The sequence below is a fragment of the Aquila chrysaetos genome (assembly GCF_900496995.4).
Source record: "Aquila chrysaetos chrysaetos chromosome W unlocalized genomic scaffold, bAquChr1.4 W_unloc_4, whole genome shotgun sequence".
NCBI classification, from domain to species: Eukaryota; Metazoa; Chordata; class Aves; order Accipitriformes; family Accipitridae; genus Aquila; species Aquila chrysaetos.
In genome coordinates, this window is record NW_024470324.1 from 1,789,473 (window position 1) to 1,808,112 (window position 18,640).

Here is an 18,640-nt window from a genome sequence, read left to right on the forward strand (position 1 = left end):
TAAGATTGGCTGCCCCAGTGACCGCTCCCAAAAAGGATGGGTCACTAATGTTGCTTTCATTTGGCTCAGTAAGTCACGGCCTATGAGGCCAAACAATTCCTTTGGGGTAGTCATGACATACGGACGTGTCGTAACATGCGTACCGTCGGGGAACATAAATGTAATCGGTAGCTGACTTACTAAGGTGGTTTGTGCCCCCTATCCCTGCAATACCAAAATTTGGATTGATCAATGGCCATGATGGAGGCCAAATATATCGTGAAATAATTGTAACGTCAGCTCCTGTATCGATTGTCATCGGTTCTTGATGACAACTCCGTCAGGCCCTTCCAATGCACTACTTTTTGGTTTACCTTTTGTTATGTCCATGGCAAAATATACTTGCGGTTCCCCGGTGGAGCCGAATCCACCATCTCCACGTTGTACTTCACCTGGGTTCGGAACACACGACCTGAATGGAACTAATTGTGCTATTCTGGTACCTTTAGGAATAGAAACAGGAGGGATTAAAACGTGGATCATAATTTTCACAGTCCCACAATAATCTGCATCAATAAGTCCTGGGACTACCAGAATTCCTTTTAGAGCCGTTGAAGATCGCCCTATTAAAATGCACTAAGCCCAAACCCTAATGGTCCTTCTATGTTGCTATCCACCAAGTGGACTCCTGCATCCACCAGTAATGTCTACTGCGGTTTCCACGTCCACTCCGGAGCTTCCTGCAGTGGCGGATCTGGCAGTTGTGAGGCTGCCTGAGGGCTGGCAGCCCAAGCCCCTTGCATTTGTGTCGTCGCGCGAGGGGCCTTCGCGCTCGGTGTAAAGTTTCCCTTCTTTCTACATTCTTGGGTGGGTGTTTATCTTTCTTACAACTGTTGCACCACCTTTTACTAGCAGAAGCTTTACATTGGCTCCTGATGTGTCCAAGTTTGCCACAATTAAAACACTTGACCAAGGGTTTCTTACTGGCTTTATCAGAAAGGCTTTATAGCTCCTTGTACAGCTGCGGCAACATAAGCTGCTTTCTGCGAATCCACTGATCGATTCATGTATTCTATCATGTCAGCGACCTCCGCAGTTTTTGGCAAATTACCCAATGCTTGGCGTGTCTTCTCATTAGCATTATCAAAAGCGATCATTTTGAATACTTTCTCTTTCATGGCGTCCATGTCAGGATGATCAAAAATTGCCTTATGCAGTCTATCAATAAATTGTGCGAAAGGTTCATTAGGCCCTTGTTTCACCTGAGTAAAAACATGGGTTCGCATCTTGTCTGGTAAGGTAATAAGGGCTTGATACCCAAATTCTGTGATAGATGATGAACCTCGGTGATACATTGCACCTGGGCATTCCCTGCCGAAGGGTCCAGTACCCATCAACATCTGCGTGGTTACTCCCCATAAGGGATCTGTTGGCTGTCGTGGAGTTGCCTGTTCCCGATCACAGAGCGCTTCCCAATGTCGCAAAAATACTAACATTTGTGAGGGTTCCAAAACAACCATACTATTTGCATAATATCTTGAGGGATCAGCGTATCAGCAGAAAGATGAATTGTAGCAATTTTGGGCTAACGTAGATTTGATTCCATATTGACTCACAGCAGTCTTTAATTTCTCAAGGACTTTCCAGTCAAACGCCTCCCATCTTTTCAGTCCGTTATTCTGTATAACAACTGGGAATGCTTGAATCATAGTCCCTTCCACAAGGGTGTTTTTTATTACTCCCCTCCAATGCCTCTCTCTCTCGTCTGCAGCGGCTGTTGCAGGCGGCTCCGCATCTATCGCGGGCGCGATGGTTCCACCGTCTTCGGCTCCGAGAGGCGGGATGGATTAAAGTGCGGTGGTGGTAAGGACAGTGAGACCGGCATACGGCCAAAATCTTCGCTCTCTTGCCTTCTCTCACCCTTTCTAGAGGGCCCTTCCGGGGGAGGATGAACATCTCCTCACTTCTGGTTCTTTTGATCGTACTGTCAGTTCTTGTAACTGGTTCACCACCTCTCTTAGGAGCTCTTCCACTGTACTACTGATGATGATGGTTCCTTCCTTCTACAATCTGTCTATCCACATTAATCACCTCCGAGTCTGTCACCTCCGAGTCGATCGGGCGACAAGCGGCCCCCCCTAATTCCCCGTTTCTCGTGGAGTAACAGGCAGGGGGATACTTTCGGCACCAGCGACCTGGCTGGGTATAGGCAAAGGCTGTGTTGTACAGACGTCTCAGCACTAGCAGAAATGGATGCTCGGGGGGGTAGAGACAGCTGCGTAGAAAATGTCCCTCTAACTGCAGTGGGATAGGCTGACGCAGCTGACATGGAGGCATCAGAAGGGATCACCGCCACGCAGACAGCAGCGGCTGCCTGCCGTTCCACCCTCATTGCCTGCAGCACATCTCGAACTACCTTCCAGTGCGTTGCATTTGTTGCTTCCTTTGTCTTATCTCCCCCGGCGCTAATAGTGTCCCACAGCCCTTGCCTATATCATCCCAAGTCGCTACTTCAAATGCAACATTTATAGTCGGAATAAGTTCTCTCTCCCAAGCCCATAAAAGTAACCCCTTTATTATGGAGTTATCGCATTTCAGCCCTCTCTTAGAGAGAATATGTTGAAGGAGATTTAGGACCGCTTCTTGCTCTTTGTCCAACCCCATCTCCTTCTCCGACCGCTCACCTGATTAGGGCGAGATTCCGTTTTTCTATTCACTTGCGCGTGCTTCCTTGTCTTCCCAGCTCAGCTGAGGCTCGTGTCATCCTGCCGGGGCAGCAGGGATTGTTTCGGCCGGCTTCTCCGCTCCCTCTCTCCGTCGGCTCCTGTCGTAGAATTCAACACCGATCCGAGGGTCCCTGTTCGGGCGCCAATTGCGGAGGTTCAGGACATCACACAGACCAATGTGATCAAGTGAAGCCCCTTTATTGTACAAATAGCTCGGTTTATATATTATTTCTAGTTCCTGCTCATGCGTAAGCCATCTGTTGATTGGTTAGCATGTGCTGTCCACGCGCTTAGTTACACTTAATGATTGGTTATATCAACACTGTACACGCGTATAAACATAAAACATAATTAGTTATACCAACTAAAACATGCGAGACTTGTCTCAGTCTAATTGGTCAAGATAAACTGCCGAATTGAGGTTCTTTGTGCCAAGTTCCCTTTATTGTGGAATGCGCACCTGTGTTCTTCTAATTGGCATCTTTCTTTTTTTGTCTTCTTGTTTATTCTGTTCATGGCCGCCTAAAGGCGTCTGGAATGCTCTTGCGACTGTTAGCTAAATATGTGTCCACAACAGAGAGAGTTCTTTGGAAAGATGGTGTCACGGTCCACTCGGTGGACTCGTGTGATGGTTCGTTTGCTACGATCTCAAAAGTGCAAAATTAAGGTGACCAACACCAAAGGGGATAGCAGTAATCACACAGTAAAACTTTATTGTATTGCCTGTGAAGAGGCACGAGATAGTTAGAGATGGGTGAGAGAAAGGAAAAAGTAAAGTTAAGTTTAGAGAGAGGAGAAAGAGAGGTTATAGCTACTACCGCTGATCTCAAGATGTCCTAACGGTCCCGGGTCCAGCTAATGCTGCGTCGTCGATCGTCGTGGTCCTTGGTGGGGAAGCTTCAAATTCCCATTGTTCAGAAGTCATCTTTTATGTTTAGTAACACACCTTGCTCCACCTCTGCCTCAGGAGTCTCCGCCCTTCTCAGAATACAATTATCATATCGCCGCCCTTCTCGAGCGAGGCTATCACGCAGGCGCAGGGTCAGTGTCTGAGGCGTGGTAAGTCTTGGAGGGGGGCCTTCGACCAGGAGGTGTGTTTTGGTATTATAATGAAGCAAAGTTCGTCTAGAGTTCATGATTTCTTCATCGATGTTATGGCAACGGTTGCAATCCATCCTTTTTGACAGTAGCTATGTGGTTATCTCTAACGGCTCTAGCCAGGTACCTTCCAGGAGCCTGTACCGCACATTCTGTCCTTGGGATTGGCCGCTGCGCTCCAAACAGGCCGTTGTCAGGTAATGTACTGTTCATGTTCCTGATGACAATGTTGAGACAATGCTGATTTTCTGACCGACTCTTACAGATGGAAAAGAGAGATTTGATGGGAATCAGGGAAAAGGGAGGTGCGAGGGCAAAAGGGAAAGAGAGAGTTCGTGGAAAAGAGGGAAGCCAGGGAAAAGAGACAGGCGAGGGGAAAGAGGTAAAAGAGACAGGCGAGGCAAAGAGGGAAAAGAGAGTTGAGGGAAAAGAGAGAAAAGAGAGAGTAGAGGGAAATGAGGGAAGAGAGAGAGGCAAGGGAAAAGAGGGAGAAGAGAGATTGAAAAGAGGGAAAGAGAGAGTTGAGGAAAGCAGGGAAAAGTGACTGGCAAGGGGAATGAGGGCAAAGAGAGAGTTGAGGAATGAGAGGGAAACAAGGGAGGCGAGTGCAAGTGGGAAAGTAAGGCAGCGAGGGAAGAGATCTAAAAGAGACTGGCGAGGGAAAAGAGAGAGTTGAGGGAAAGCAGGGAAACAGACAGTCAAGGGAAAAGAGTGTTGAGGAATGAGAGGGAAAAGGGAGGCGAGGGCAAGTGGGAAAATTAGACACCGAGGGAAGAGAGGTAAAAAGACTGCCGAGGGAAAAGACACAGGTGAGGGAAAAGAGGTAAAAGAGAGAGGACAGGGAAAAGAGGAAAACCAGGGAAAGAGACTGGTGGGGGGAAAAAAGATAAAAGAGACAGGAGAGGGAAAAGAGGGAAAAAAGAAATTAATGGAAAAGAGAAAAACATAACAGTAGGTGAGGGAAGTGCCAAGGTAGGGAGTTGATAGAGGTTTGGAGTGTGATAGAAAGAGAAGCTGTGAACAGAGAACCCATACTCATTTATACGGATTCATATACGGTGTTTAAAGGGTGCACCGAGTGGCTCCCCTTCTGGGAACAGAATCAGTGGGAGGTTAACTGGGTACCCGTGTGGCAAAGAGAAAAATGGGAGGAGATTTTGAATATCGTCAAATAGGGAACTTACTTGGTGGGATGGGTAGCCACACACCAAAGGGGGAATCACCCAGCACACATGTGGAATAATCAGGTAGACTCTCTTAACTCACTTCGCTACAATGGTGGCAGGAACCAAAGAAGAAAAATGGGGACACCTGTTAGAGTGGTCTTGACTGCACTTTTGTAATTATCTCCCCCGCTACCCTTTGTCTATTGTTTCAACCATAATGTTAAATGATCATTTATCAAATCTCACTTATACAGTCACCTAGCAGCAAACCAGTTTTCATAGAAGGTACAAAATATTAAAACCATAAAAGTTTGAACAAACCACATGAAATGTATGGACATATGCTATCAGTTCCCCCCTTTCTGTTTGAGGCTACTAATTCTTTAGTAGTCTCACCTGAATACAGATCGTGTCACAGCTTAAGACAGCTAAAAGCGACACAGATTATACAATGATGATAACAATCACAATTACATTTTGCAAAAGCCCAGCTAACCATCCAGAGAAAATCCAAAGTTTTGAAATATTTTGTTTAGCCAAAACTTTCTATGTTTGATCTCAATTCCCTATTACTTTGAGCTACATGTCTTATTCTATCTGATGGTTTAAATCATCTGTCACATTTGGTATGTGGATAAACACGAATCATTTGAAAATCCAATGTACCCACATACTCCATGTTCTTTTAGTAGTAGGAAGTCTAAAGCTAATGATTTTGCAATGCCATTTTACTAGTAGCCTGTACTTGCGCATTGAGTTCATTTAGCCCAGTTTGAGTAGCATTAGCTAATGTTTCTACTTGGAGTGAAAGATTGTGGCGAGTAATTTTATTTTGAAGAGTTGTTAACTGTGGTAAGAATATAGATTCCAATACCCATCCTATTTTGGTTCCAGTACTTGTGATTGCCAGAATCATCTTCTCGTTTTACCTAATTCCACCATCGAGGCCGTAAGGGGATTTCTTCCAGAGAGGGCATAAAGTTAGTAAGCCTAAAGTCCATTGTTTAGTCTTGTCCTTCATGGGAAGGTGAGTGGACCACATACCATCACTACTCACCCAAACAGTTAGTCCTAAACTTTCCACCTGTCCTTTAATACAGTCAATTCGGCCAAATTTCCTTCCATTATTAAGGGGGACCAAGTATCATTTAAAACATTACTATAATTTCTACAAGCACATCCCCATCTTAGAGCTTTAGCTACTGGATAAAGTCTTTGAACTTCTGGGTCAGAGGAATTACAAGTATAGACTTTCGTACAGATCCATTTAGGATGTGTGATTTTCTCTGTTTGTCTAGTCCAATCTAAATTCCCATAGATAGTTCTGGCTCTGGGTGGATCTAATAAGGGCCCTGTAACTCCAGTAAATTCCAAACACCATTCATATTTTGAATATGATCCCAAGTTCCACTCTGCACTTGTCTCCATGGTTTTGGCAATTGGCAGCCCCAAGGGTGTTTGTACAAGTTTCTCCTGAAGGACGATAAATTAATTCTTTTGCCCATGAGGTGGATGGTTTGGTAATGTTACAATTCAAAATGCTATAATTCCTTCTTTCAAAGTTTAAAGAATAATTGCCATCCAAATCCGTCCAATTTAATCTGCTAAACTGATTCTCATTGTCCCACATCTTTTCCCAAGTTTTGGTTAATTCAATGTCAATATTCCCCATGGAATTGGATTTTCAGCTGACTTTGGAATCGAAGGCAGGCTGTTATTGAGGTTAAATTTTGTACCTTCGCAAAACCTTGAATCAATTGAAAACTAGATTGTCTTTTATCAAAATCACAGGGACGACTAATATCAGGATTAGTAATTCAGACAATAATCGCTTCATTTTGTTTATCTTATACTACAGATTCTTTTATGTCAATTGATTCTGCCTTTGTAATTTTACATCTACTATTATTTATCTTATGTTTAGAACAACTTAAAAGAAAATATTTAAAACCTATAACACACAAAAGGATTACTGCCCCTGACAATATCCCTAATAACAACCCAATATTATAAGCTTTACACAATTGTTCTCCCAAGTACATAGCATGAAACTTATTTATAGATTTTCAATTTCAAAGGACGGTTTCTTTAGACTTCCAATTCCCTGTTGGTGCTTTCTTTATTCTTGAATAGTGAAGCCAAGGTCCTTTTCCCCAAACCTTTACTGCTGTATATGTTGTTAAAATTACTTGATACTCCTTTCCACTTCTCAGCTAGTGGTTCTGAAGTCCACATTTTACATATACCCAATCTCCTGGTTGGAAGGGATGCGCTGCTGTGTCCAATTCTAAGGGTCCAGCTGTGGAGACATACTGACAAGTTCTTGTAAAGAGTTTCCTAAAGAAATCATAACACCCTTTAAAGACATATCTCAAAAGCGCTCAAGGTATTTGGAACATAGGACCCTTGATATGGCTTCCATATAACATTTCATAAGGACTTAAATTTCCTTTCCCTTTTGGCTGTACTCTGATTCTTAATAGAGCCATGGGTAATGCTTTAACCCATGTAAGTGAGGTTTCCTGACAAATTTTACTCAGCTGTTGCTTGAGAGTATAGTTCATTCTTTCTACTTTCCCACTTGCTTGTGGTCTATATGGGGTGTGATAGTCCCAATCTATAGACAATACCTTGCTCAACTGTCTTACAATCTTTGCTATAAAATGAGGGCCATTGTCAGATGACATTCCTACAGGCCCCCAAACCTTGGTATTATCTCTTTGAGCAAGACTTTAACTACTTCTCTTGCTTTGTTGGTGCGACAAGGGAAAGCCTCAGGCCACCCAGTGAAAGTATCAACTAGAACTAGGATATATCATATCCTTCTTTTCGGGGCAATTCTGTAAAATCGATTTGCCAATATTCTCCTGGAGAATTTCCTTCTTTAGTAATTCCAAAATGTTTTATTACTGGTTTTGGGATTATTGCGTATACAAATTTCACATCCAATTGTAATTGTTCAAATAATCTTTGTCATATCTCTACTCAAAATACACTTTTGTAAATGCTTAACAAGGTTTTCTGTTCCCAATGTACTTTGTTGTGTTCAGCCCAGGCAATTTCTCTCATTATTGCGGGTGGGACTATTATTTGACCTGTGGTGTTACAGCCCATCCTGCTCATTTTGTTAGCCTGCAATTTAATAATTAATTCTTCATCTTTTCATTATAATTTGGAGCTTCTTTAGGCAAATTTACACTTTTCTCTGGAACTAGTGCTAGGATGCCTTTTTGCAGCCTCTTTAGCAGCTCTATCAGCCAATCGGTTACCTGTTTCAGGGACAGTCCTACCTGACTGATGTGCTTTACAGTGCATTATCGCGACTGCTGTTGCTTTTGAATGGCTTCTGACAATTTCAGTATTTGTTCTGCATGCAAATGGTGGTTCCTTGTGCAGATAACAGTCCTCTTTCTTTCCATATTGCTCCATGTGCATGTACTACTCCAAAAGCATACTTTGAGTCTGTCCAAATGTTGACTCGCTTTCCTTGACTTAGTTCCAGTGCTCGAGTAAGAGCTATCAATTCAGCCTTTTGGGCAGATACATTCGAAGGCAAAGCTCGCAATGATTCAATTACCTTCTCAGTAGTGGTTACCGCATATCCTGATAAACGTTTTCCTTCACGAATGAAAACTGCTTCCATCAGTTTATAGTTCCCAATCTGTTTCTTCCAGTGGTGCATCTCGGAGATCCGGTCGGCTGGAGTAGACTTCTTCAATTGTCTGCAGGCAGTCATGTTCCAATTCTCCTTCAACTTGATCAGTTGTTAAAAACACAGCAGGGTTAACGATAGTAGTAGTTTTTAAGTAAACATCAACTTGCTCCAGCAACACCACTTGATATTTCAGCATTCTACTAGGGGATAACCAATGCCCCCTTTCTGTTCGAGCACAGTGATCACCATGTAGGGAACATACACTGTAACTCTCTGTCATAGGGTGAACTTGCGAGCTTCTTGGATCATAGCACAGTTGCAGAGACGGCTCTCAGACAACCAGGCCATCCCAGACTCACATTGTCTAATTGCTTCAAGAAGTAGGCCACAGCTTGCGACTTGGTCCCAGGTATTGGGCCAGGACACCCAGAGCTTATACCTTTTCTTCATGAGTAAAGAGTTCAAATGTCTTTGTGAGATCTGGCAGGCCTAGGGCTGGCGCCTCCATTAGAGCCTGTTTCAGTTCTTTGAAAGCAGCTTTCCTGGCATCAGTCCAATCTATAAATCCATTGTTTGAGGTTTTGAGCTGCTCGTATAAAGGTCGGACCAGGAAGCCATAATTTGCAATCCACAGGCGACACCACCCAACCATTCCCAGAAATGCTCGCAATTCTTTTAGAGTCTTAGGCTCAGGGAGACGACAAATTGCCTCCTTTCTCTCAGTTCCTAATTGTCTCTGTCCTTTCAGGATTTCAAAACCCAAATAAGTTACTTCTCTCTGGGTTATTTGGGCTTTTTCTTTTGACACTCAATATCCACTGATTCCCAAAAAGTTCAAAAGGCTAATAGTTAACTTTGTGCATTGTTCTTCTGTCTCAGCTGCAATTAACAGATCATCCACATATTGCAACAAGATTCCTTGATTATTGTCTTTCTTCCAAATCTTTAATTCTCGTGCCAATTGATTCCAAAAAATTGTAGGGCTGTTCTTAAAGCCTTGAGGCAAGACTGTCCATGTTATTGTGTTTTTCTCCAGTCTCAGGATTTTCCCATTCAAAAGCAAAAAGCTCTTAACTATTGGGATCCAAGGGAATACAGAAAAAGGCATCTTTTAAGTCTAACACTGTGAACCCTTCTTGTTTCTCTGTTAGGTGTGGACACATATTTAGCTAACGGTCACAAGAGCATTCCAGACGCCTTTAGAAGACCTTGAACAGAATAAACAAGAAGACAAAAAAGAAAGATGCCAATTAGAAGAACACAGGTGCGCATTCCATGATAAAGGGAACTTGGCACAAAGAACCTCAATTTGGCAGTTTATCTGACCAATTAGACTGAGACAAGTCTCGCATGTTTTAGTTGGTATAACCAATTATGTCCTATGTTTATGCACGTGTGCAGAGTTAGTATAACCAATTATATCTTATGTTTATATGCGTGTGTACAGTGTTGATATAACCAATCATATTTTATGCTTGTGCGCGTGTACAGTGACTTTGCAGAATATGTGACTATAAGTATGTGGTGTGTTTTAGCAATAAAGGGTCGTCTGCTCTGCTCTCAAGATTACAGGCGTCCGTCTACTTCAATCTCCTCAGTTAGGGTTGTTAACAAAGTATAAGGATTTGCTACTACCACCGGATGAATATCTTGTACTATTTGATTTATCGCTCTGAGGTCTTGAACTAATCTGTAATCTTTACCATTAGCTTTTAACAGGCAAGATTGGGGTGTTATATTTGGATTCACATCTATTAACAATTTGTACTTTAGAAATTTTTATTATTGGTACTAACCCTTTCCGACTTTCCAGTTTTAGGCGGTATTGTTTAATTCTTACCGACTCGATCCTGGCTTTAAATCAATTCTCACAGGTCTGCCTTTTGGATTTACAGGAACTTCCCCAGCCCAGATGACTGGAATTACAGCATTATTTACTTCGACTGGTATGATCCTCTGCTTTCGTGACCATCCTGTAACAACAAAGCCACTGCTTCAATTGTTTAGTTTCTGGAATTAGAATTTTAATCTCACCATTTTAAATTTAATTTCTGCTTCCAATTTCTCAAGTAGGTCTCTCCCTAACAGGAGTTTAGGAGAATTTGGCAAATACAGAAACTGATGAGTGACCCATTGCTTTCCTAATTTCATTGTCAAAGGTTTAAAGAAGGGTCTAGTCTCTCGTTCACCTGTCGCACCAACAACACCAATTTCTTCAGAACTTAACTCCCCTCTAAGGTATTTAAAACTGAAAAGGTGGCTCCAGTGTCAACTAAAAATTCAATTTTCTGTTCTCCCAGATTAGCTGTAACCAGAGGTTCTGCTGGGAGACTCCCCTCCGTCCCTGTCAGATACTTTCACTCAACTTTCCCAAGAAAGGGGGAACTTGCTGAGATTGTGTGGTCGAAATTGGGATCACTTGTGACCTTGTAGGTCTCAGGGACATTCCCCTTTCCAGTGTCCTTCTTGTTTACAGTATGCACACTGATTCGGTCCAGGGGCTGGTTAATCCCACTGGTGACCCCAATCCAGTTCCTCTCCCTCGTCCCATTCCTCGACCACGTCCCCTTCCTCGGGGAATAACTCCTCTGCCTTGTCCCATGCCAGCTCCTACTTCCAGAGCAGCTACTAACCTTGCATTCATTTTACTCTGTAATTCATCTCTATTTCTATATGCCACCCAAGCAACTTCTAATAATTTTCCCCAATCTCGAGAATCTGCTCCTTGTAATTTTTGTAATTTCCTTCTGATATCATCAGAGGATTGTCCTATAAATAAAGAGCCAATTGAGCTTTTCCTTCTTCAGACTCAGGATCCATATTAGTATATTTCCTAGCAGCATCTTTTAATCTGCTTAGAAATTCAGTGGGAACTCTTTTCTATCTTGTTTAATCTCATATAATTTAGACATGTTAATTGCCTTAGGTATAGCATTTCTAACCAAATAGAACCCATTTTTGATATTGATCTAGCAGTCTTCTCTGAGCCAAATTATTAGGATCCCATTTGGGATCAGTACATGGAAAATTTTGTTCCACTGTTCCCTGTAATACTCCAGAAGCCACTTGTGTTCTACCTGGGTTTTAGCAGCCCTCCGGATCATTCTCTTTCTGCACTATCAAAAGTACATCCATTATTACTTGTATGTCTTTCCAATCAGGATCCTGAGTCTGAATCATTGTTTCAAAAGCATGGGCTGTTTGATCAGGGTTTTCCGATAGCTCCCAGCTGCTATTTCCAATTATTTAAATCCACAATAGAAAAGGGTACTTTAATAGTTGCCACACCCTCAGTCCCAAGCCTGATGAAGAGGAGCTTGAATAACTTCGCTCTGTTAGTCTTGTTCGCCCTGCGACAGGACTATCATGGGCTCTCTTTCATCACTATTTCTGGGATCAGTTAGGTGGGGCCCTTTGAGATCCAATTATCATTTCAGTATCATCCTCTTGTTCTTGCTCATATAACTTTAAACATCTTTGCCCAATACTACATGCAGAACCAGCACCTTTGAGTTATTGTCACCTTTTTGTTTCCTTCTTTTAGCACAAAAGGATCGCTGGGTGGCATATTAATTCCACAATCCTTTGCCACTCAGGATGATTCTTTAAGGTAAAGAAACAAATCACAATACATAACTTCATCCCATTTCTGCTCACGTCTCAAAATAACATAAGTTGTAACATGGTGTTATAATTTAGTGTCCCATTCACAGGCCACTTTTCCCTTCATCAAGCTTACAGAGAGGCCACCAATGATTACAATGTTTAATCAAATCTTCTCTCTGCATGTTACCACCCGGACACCCCCCAGCTGTTTCCAGTGCTTTAAAACACATCCCAGAGGTGATTTTTTAGGGAGTTCACTTGACTGTCCTGTTCCCATTATCAATACCTTCAGTATACAAAAATCAGAAATTGGAAAGTCAAATACAAAGCCTAAGTCAAAATACCAAACAGAATCAATCAGAGATCTAAGGTCATATCCAAAATCAATAGTCAAATACCAAAGCCTTAATCAAAGTACTGAGACCAAACCAAATGAGTATCTTCGCCTTCAACCAGCGAGACGAATACCCTTTACCAGAGAAGTACTTGTACCAGAATACCAGATTTTTAAGGATCCTTTTATATCTCTTCCTTATTGACTTCTCTTAGTCAGGCTTACAGGTAAGAGTACCAGACCAGAATACCAGAACCAGGTTAATCAAAAGAATGCCTTTGAATAAATCTTACCAGTGGCCTTGGCTTGTGAGCCCGGGGAATGGGGATCAAGGGTCTCCTCAAGAAATCTCGGTGCCGGCTGGAGGTCCTGCGATCCCACATTTGTCGAGTCTCAGAAGCCTTGTCCCATCTGGGTCGCCAAAATGATACCGAAAGCCGGTCGAAGAAACTCTCTAAGACTCGTTTGGAGTTTTAGAAAGCAGGCATTCTTATTGCAGAGCTGGATGCATGGGGGATAGTTCCACCTAGCATGCATGCCACAGCTTTAGCACAACAGGTTATATAGAATAACTAATTGCATTTAATCAGATTAGTATACATATACATAAAAATGATTGCAACTGATTATCATAGTACTGCCTATATCCGATCATGCGCAATGAAGGATCCATTTTAGTCGAAGGGCTGCTTTTGCGACCACCGACCCATTTGAAGTTCTTGTTGGCTGTCCTTGAAGTCTTTATCTTGTCCTTGTTTGTTCTTTGATATTGAAGCTTAACGCAGTTTCAATCACATGTGGTCAGTTTCAACATTGTTCTCATCTAGTGTACAGGAACATCTAGTCAGCAAAGAACTGCAAAACTTATGAATAATTACTAGTTAATCACTTGACTACACTTTTGTAATTATCTCCCCGGCTACCCTTTGTCTATTGTTTCAACCATAATGTTAATATATGATGATTTATCAAATCTCACTTATACATTCATCTAGCAGCAAACCAGTTTTCATAGAAGGTACAAAATATTAAAACCATAAAAGTTTGAACAAACCACATGAAATGTATGGACATATGCTATCAGAAGTTTGTTGAAAAGATTGGACAGCCTGGCAGGGTTGAGGTCATAGTTTTTGAGATGAGTTTCTCTGCCACTAAAAGGGGAGTAGTCTTTGATCAAGTTGAAAGTGAGAAAAGCCACGAGGGCATTTTCTGATAACGCAAAGAGCAAAGAAATCCTTTTTCTGAAGAACCAGCATAATTTGTGGCTATGAGGGTATGGCATCATGTCAGAGAACAGGGCAATGTCGTTGTTGCAGCCGGACTGAAGGCTGTGAATCCCCCCTTTGTAACACTGCTGCTATGGCTTCATCATGCTATTTCCAGGTAGTAAACATTCAGAAGCTGTACCCTCATATCTGCAGTGACTCACCGCTGAGGTTTATAAACTAGTAAGTCTGTAGTTTACCTCTGCCAATACATATGCTTGGATTAATTTTAATTTTTTAAAATTTTTTACTTGCATGGAAACCTCCACCCTGCCTTGATTTTGGCCACATGCAAAGGCTTAGAAATGCTTCAGCTACTCTTTTTTTCCATATTGGAGTATGGTTGCTCAGTACTAAATAATGGGGATTGCCCAAAAGGTTTCGTCTATGTAATCTGCTAGTGCCTTGTTTTGCAGGTAATTTTTATTTAAAAACAAACAAAAAAAAAACAAACTCCCACAAAACACCAAAAAAAAAAACCCCACCTCCCAAAAGCCTGAGTAACATTCATAAATGTTTTCCTTCTAGCAAGCTGAATTGATCTGTGAACGTCTCACACCTCTTGCACAACTGCATTGTGCACACAGCTTAAAAGTTTATATGTAAAATTAACAGGTGGAATTGTTTCACCTCAGGGGTAATTATTTTTTCTGATAATAATTACAGTGCAGGGCTAAACATATCATGGTGTTGCTTTAATCATGTACTGTAGCTCTTACCTAGGCACCTGTAATTTCTAGTAATACTGGAAATATTGAGTAACTTGGGAAAAGCCAAAGAAACTTTTGTTTTTAAATTCATTATTTAAAAAGCGGAATGAAATGTAGGATCTTGTTGATGCAAATTTAAAAAAAATATATATATTTTCCTAGCTAGATTAACTTTCAGGCATCTTTAGTTCTCTCTTATACAATTCAATTCAGTTATCATCCTTTTTAGTCAAATGTTCTGCTTTCAGGCTAAGGGGGTGAGATCAAGAGATTGTACCAGAATAGAACTGTAATCTAGTGATAAAAACTCATTGGCTTTGTGAATGAAACTGAACTTCTGGACCCACTTCATACTGTACCTGATTTCTTGTCTCTAACTTTTTAATAATTTAGATGAAGGCATTCATGGGTGGAGCAAATTGTTCATTTAATATAACTCTTGGAAAAAAATAATCTTTTTTTACTTAATTCCAAGAATGAAGCTAAAGCTGCAGAGAGGAGTAATTGGCAATTATTGTTTACTGCTATCATGGGGTTTCTGGTGCTGTCACTTTAGACAAAATTGTGGCAGGAAACCAAGCATTCAGTTCAGTTGTGTCTATCTCTTTCTTCTGTGAAAAATCCATGTAGAAATGTCTGATACAGCTGGTCAGAAAATTGGTCACTTGACATCCATTTGGTCATCCACCCATTGTGGCAGACAACCTGTATAAGCAGTCTCCCAATTAGCTTCCCTTGCCCATCATCGAGATTGGAGCAGACTAAATTTTGTGAACTAATTTGTCAAAATTTTAATGGAGTAGATTGCTATACAAAATCTACATCTCAACTGTAGAGATACTGTATATGAAGTTTTTCAAGCAAGTAGTAAAAGCTGCCTTAGTAAACTTTATAGTTGTCAATTGCTGTTCAAGGATATGCATATGCAGATGTTATACGTGCTTTGAGCTGTTAGCGTAAGTGGCTGTGTTCATTTCTGTGTGGCTTCTTGGAGTATCTCTGACTCGTTCTTGTCTGTCTACTGGGTTAACAGGGAAACAGTTCTTGGCTGCGTAGTTACAGACATGAGCAGAGGTACTTTTAAAAAGCTCTTGCTTACTCTTTGGCTTCTTTAGAAGTCACAGTACAAATTCTTGTGCCTGTAGCCCCTCTAAAAATCTTAAACATTTCAGAGAAGGCAAGTCCTGTAATACTGTCATCCTCAAGCTGATTTCTGTATGCTCCTTAGAGGAAACCTTCCAGCAGAACTTAGAATCATAGAATGGTTTGGGTTGGAAGGGACCTTAATGATCATCTAGTTCCACCCCCCTGCCATGGGCAGGGACACCTTCCACTAGACCAGGTTGCTCAAAGCCCCATCCAACCTGGCCTTGAACACTGCCAGGGATGGGGCATCCACAACCTCTCTGGGCAACCTGTTCCAGTGCCTCACCACCCTCACAGTGAAGAACTTCTTCCTTACATCTAATCTAAATCTACCCTCTTTCAGTTTAAAGCCATTACCCCTTGTCCTATCACTACATGCCCTTGTAAAAAATCACTCTCCGGCTTTCTTGTAGGCCCCCTTTAGGTACTGGAAGGCTGCTATAAGGTGTCCCCTGAGCCTTCTCTTCTTCAGGCTGAAAAACCCCAACTCTCTCAGCCTATCTTCGTAGGAGAGGTGCTCCAGCCCTCTGATCATCTTTGCGGCCCTCCTCTGGACTCGTTCCAACAGGTCCATGTCCTTCATATGTTGGGGGCCCCAGAGCTGGACACAGTACTCCAGGTGGGGTCTCATGAGAGCAGAGTAGAGGGGGAGAACTTGAGGTAGATAGCAATAAAAAAGCAGCACGGGGGAAAATTCTACAGTGTGTCTTGAAAAATGCTAGTTTATCTTCCAGCTACATTGGAAGCCTTTTCTCTTTATTTTATATCCTGTTCTCAGGGACGGCTAGTTAATAATTCACATGCAGTTACCAATTAAAGAAAAATTGAATTTGAAATAGCAGTAGGTTCAATTAAATATATTTGGGAATCAGTTATTTCTTCTATTGCTCAGGAAGGGATTTTAATTATTTAAAAAGTCCTTTCTTTATACATTTTTTCTTCACATGAGCAAAAAGTACCAATGGCTAATTGCCATTCCTGAGGAATTAAACATTTTCAGGCTCTATAACTTGGGACTTAAAAACAGAAAAAAGCAAGCCAATTCAAGATGAAATACATGTTACTTGGTTTGAGTTCATGCTTAAAGCTGATGAAAATCCTTACAAAAAAGCAATCGAACATTGTCAGAAATCAAATCTTTAGCTTGAATATGCAGTGTAGAATAGCATATTAGATTATGTGCACAGAAAAATGAATTAATTGGATATAAATGGAGAGAGTTGGAATTCTTGCTCAGTTACAAAGAATGGAAAGTGAATCTGTTACTTCTAGAGTGCCTTGATTTTCCCACCCCCCCCCCCACCCCCCAGCAAGCACTCCTTACCAGTTACATACAAAAAAGTATGCATGAAGATGAAAAAGGTCTTTCATCACATGGTATGTGTATTATTGGAGTGGATTTGGCTTACTTTTTTTTCCCTACCAATTTGTGTTCCATAATTGGTTGCAGTAGTGTGCTGGTTTTGGCTGGGATAGAGTTAATTTTCTTCATAGCTAGTATGGGGCTATGTTTTGGATTTGTGCTGAAAACAGTGCTAATAATACAGGGATGTTTTAGTTATTGCTGAGCAGTGCTTACACAGAGTGAAGGCCTTTTCTGCCTCTCACCCCACCCACCAGCGAGTAGGCTGGGGGTGCACAAGAAGTTGGGAAGGGACACAGTTGGGACAGCTGACCCCAAGTGTCCAAAGGGATATTCCGGACTATATGAGGTCATGCTCAGCATATAAAAAGCTGGGGGAAGAAGAAGGAAGGGGGGGACATTTGGAGTGATGGCGTTTGTCTTCCCAAACAACCATTACGCGTGATGGAGCCCTGCTTGCCTGGAGATGGCTGAACGCCTGCCTCCCGATGGGAAGTGGTGAATGAATTCCTTGTTTTGCTTTGCTTGTGTGCATGGCTTTTGTTTTACCTGTTAAACTGTCTTTATCTTAACCCACGAGTTTTCTCACTTCTACTCTTCCGATTCTCTCCCCCATCCCACCAGGGGGGAGTGAGCGAGCGGCTGTGTGGTGCTTAGTTGCCAGCTAGGGTTAAACCACAAGTAGTACGCCATATTAGTCATGTTATGGCTATTTGCCATGCACTATAGGAAAAAGATACTTATTTATAAATGGAAACTTGCAGAATTTCCTGTTTGGGTGGGAAGACACATCTAGTTAACATACACTGCTGTTTCTGATAGACTTATAGGCCAACTGTTTCTTTTAAACAAAAAACTGTACTAAGCAGAGAGTGAACGGTATTAAAAACATTGTATCTATTTGCTTTTAAAAGGAAATGAGCTTCTCACCTGTGGTAATAAAACACAAAAAACCACAAAGTTGGCTGTGCTAAAACAGCATAAGGAGAGATCAAAGTTAAACTATATCCATTCTTAGTGGGCTATAACAAGACTGAGATGATTATTGTTAGCTTTTTCTCTTAAGTTTGTCTTTCCTACTAGTAGGGACCTTTGACGTCTCCTTTCATGAACGCAGCTTGATGCCAGCCCCATCACAGGGTACCTTTTGTAGCAAGAACGATACTCTAGAGTGTTGCTGGTTGTACAGCAGCACACAGAGTATAGCTGTCCAACAGCAGAAGTCTGCTTGTTAGTCATGGCTTCCTTTATATATTAAATAACCTTTGATTCCAGTTGAATGTTTGCTAATTGATTCCATAGGTTGGTGCAAGTAGCTTGATGGCTTGAATAATTCTACATGTGTCTGGCATGTGCCCCTTTGCAATGGTTGGGCTATTCTGGTTTGCAATTAGCCTTTTGAACTCCAATGCTATATATACAGCTATCTAAATGTCCTGTTAAGTTTCAGCTGGACTGTAAGTAGCCTTTCCATCCTGCTCCCTTCCTCTCAGCTTATGGATGGTGTTAGTCTGGCTCAGCATTGATTTGTGTTCATGAGCAGATAGCTCTGGAGCAGTCCTCCAGAGCAAGTTGAGAGATTTGCTCTC

General features: G+C 41.7%; 1 long non-coding RNA gene across 1 annotated transcript; it reads right to left on the reverse strand.

The window, feature by feature from the left end:
- Positions 1-682: 682 nt before the first annotated feature.
- On the reverse strand, positions 683-1,837 carry LOC121233058. Its single transcript, XR_005931848.1, has 2 exons — positions 1,570-1,837; positions 683-980 (listed from the first exon to the last, which is right to left on the reverse strand). It is a non-coding gene; the product is annotated as an uncharacterized LOC121233058 (long non-coding RNA).
- Positions 1,838-18,640: the final 16,803 nt, after the last annotated feature.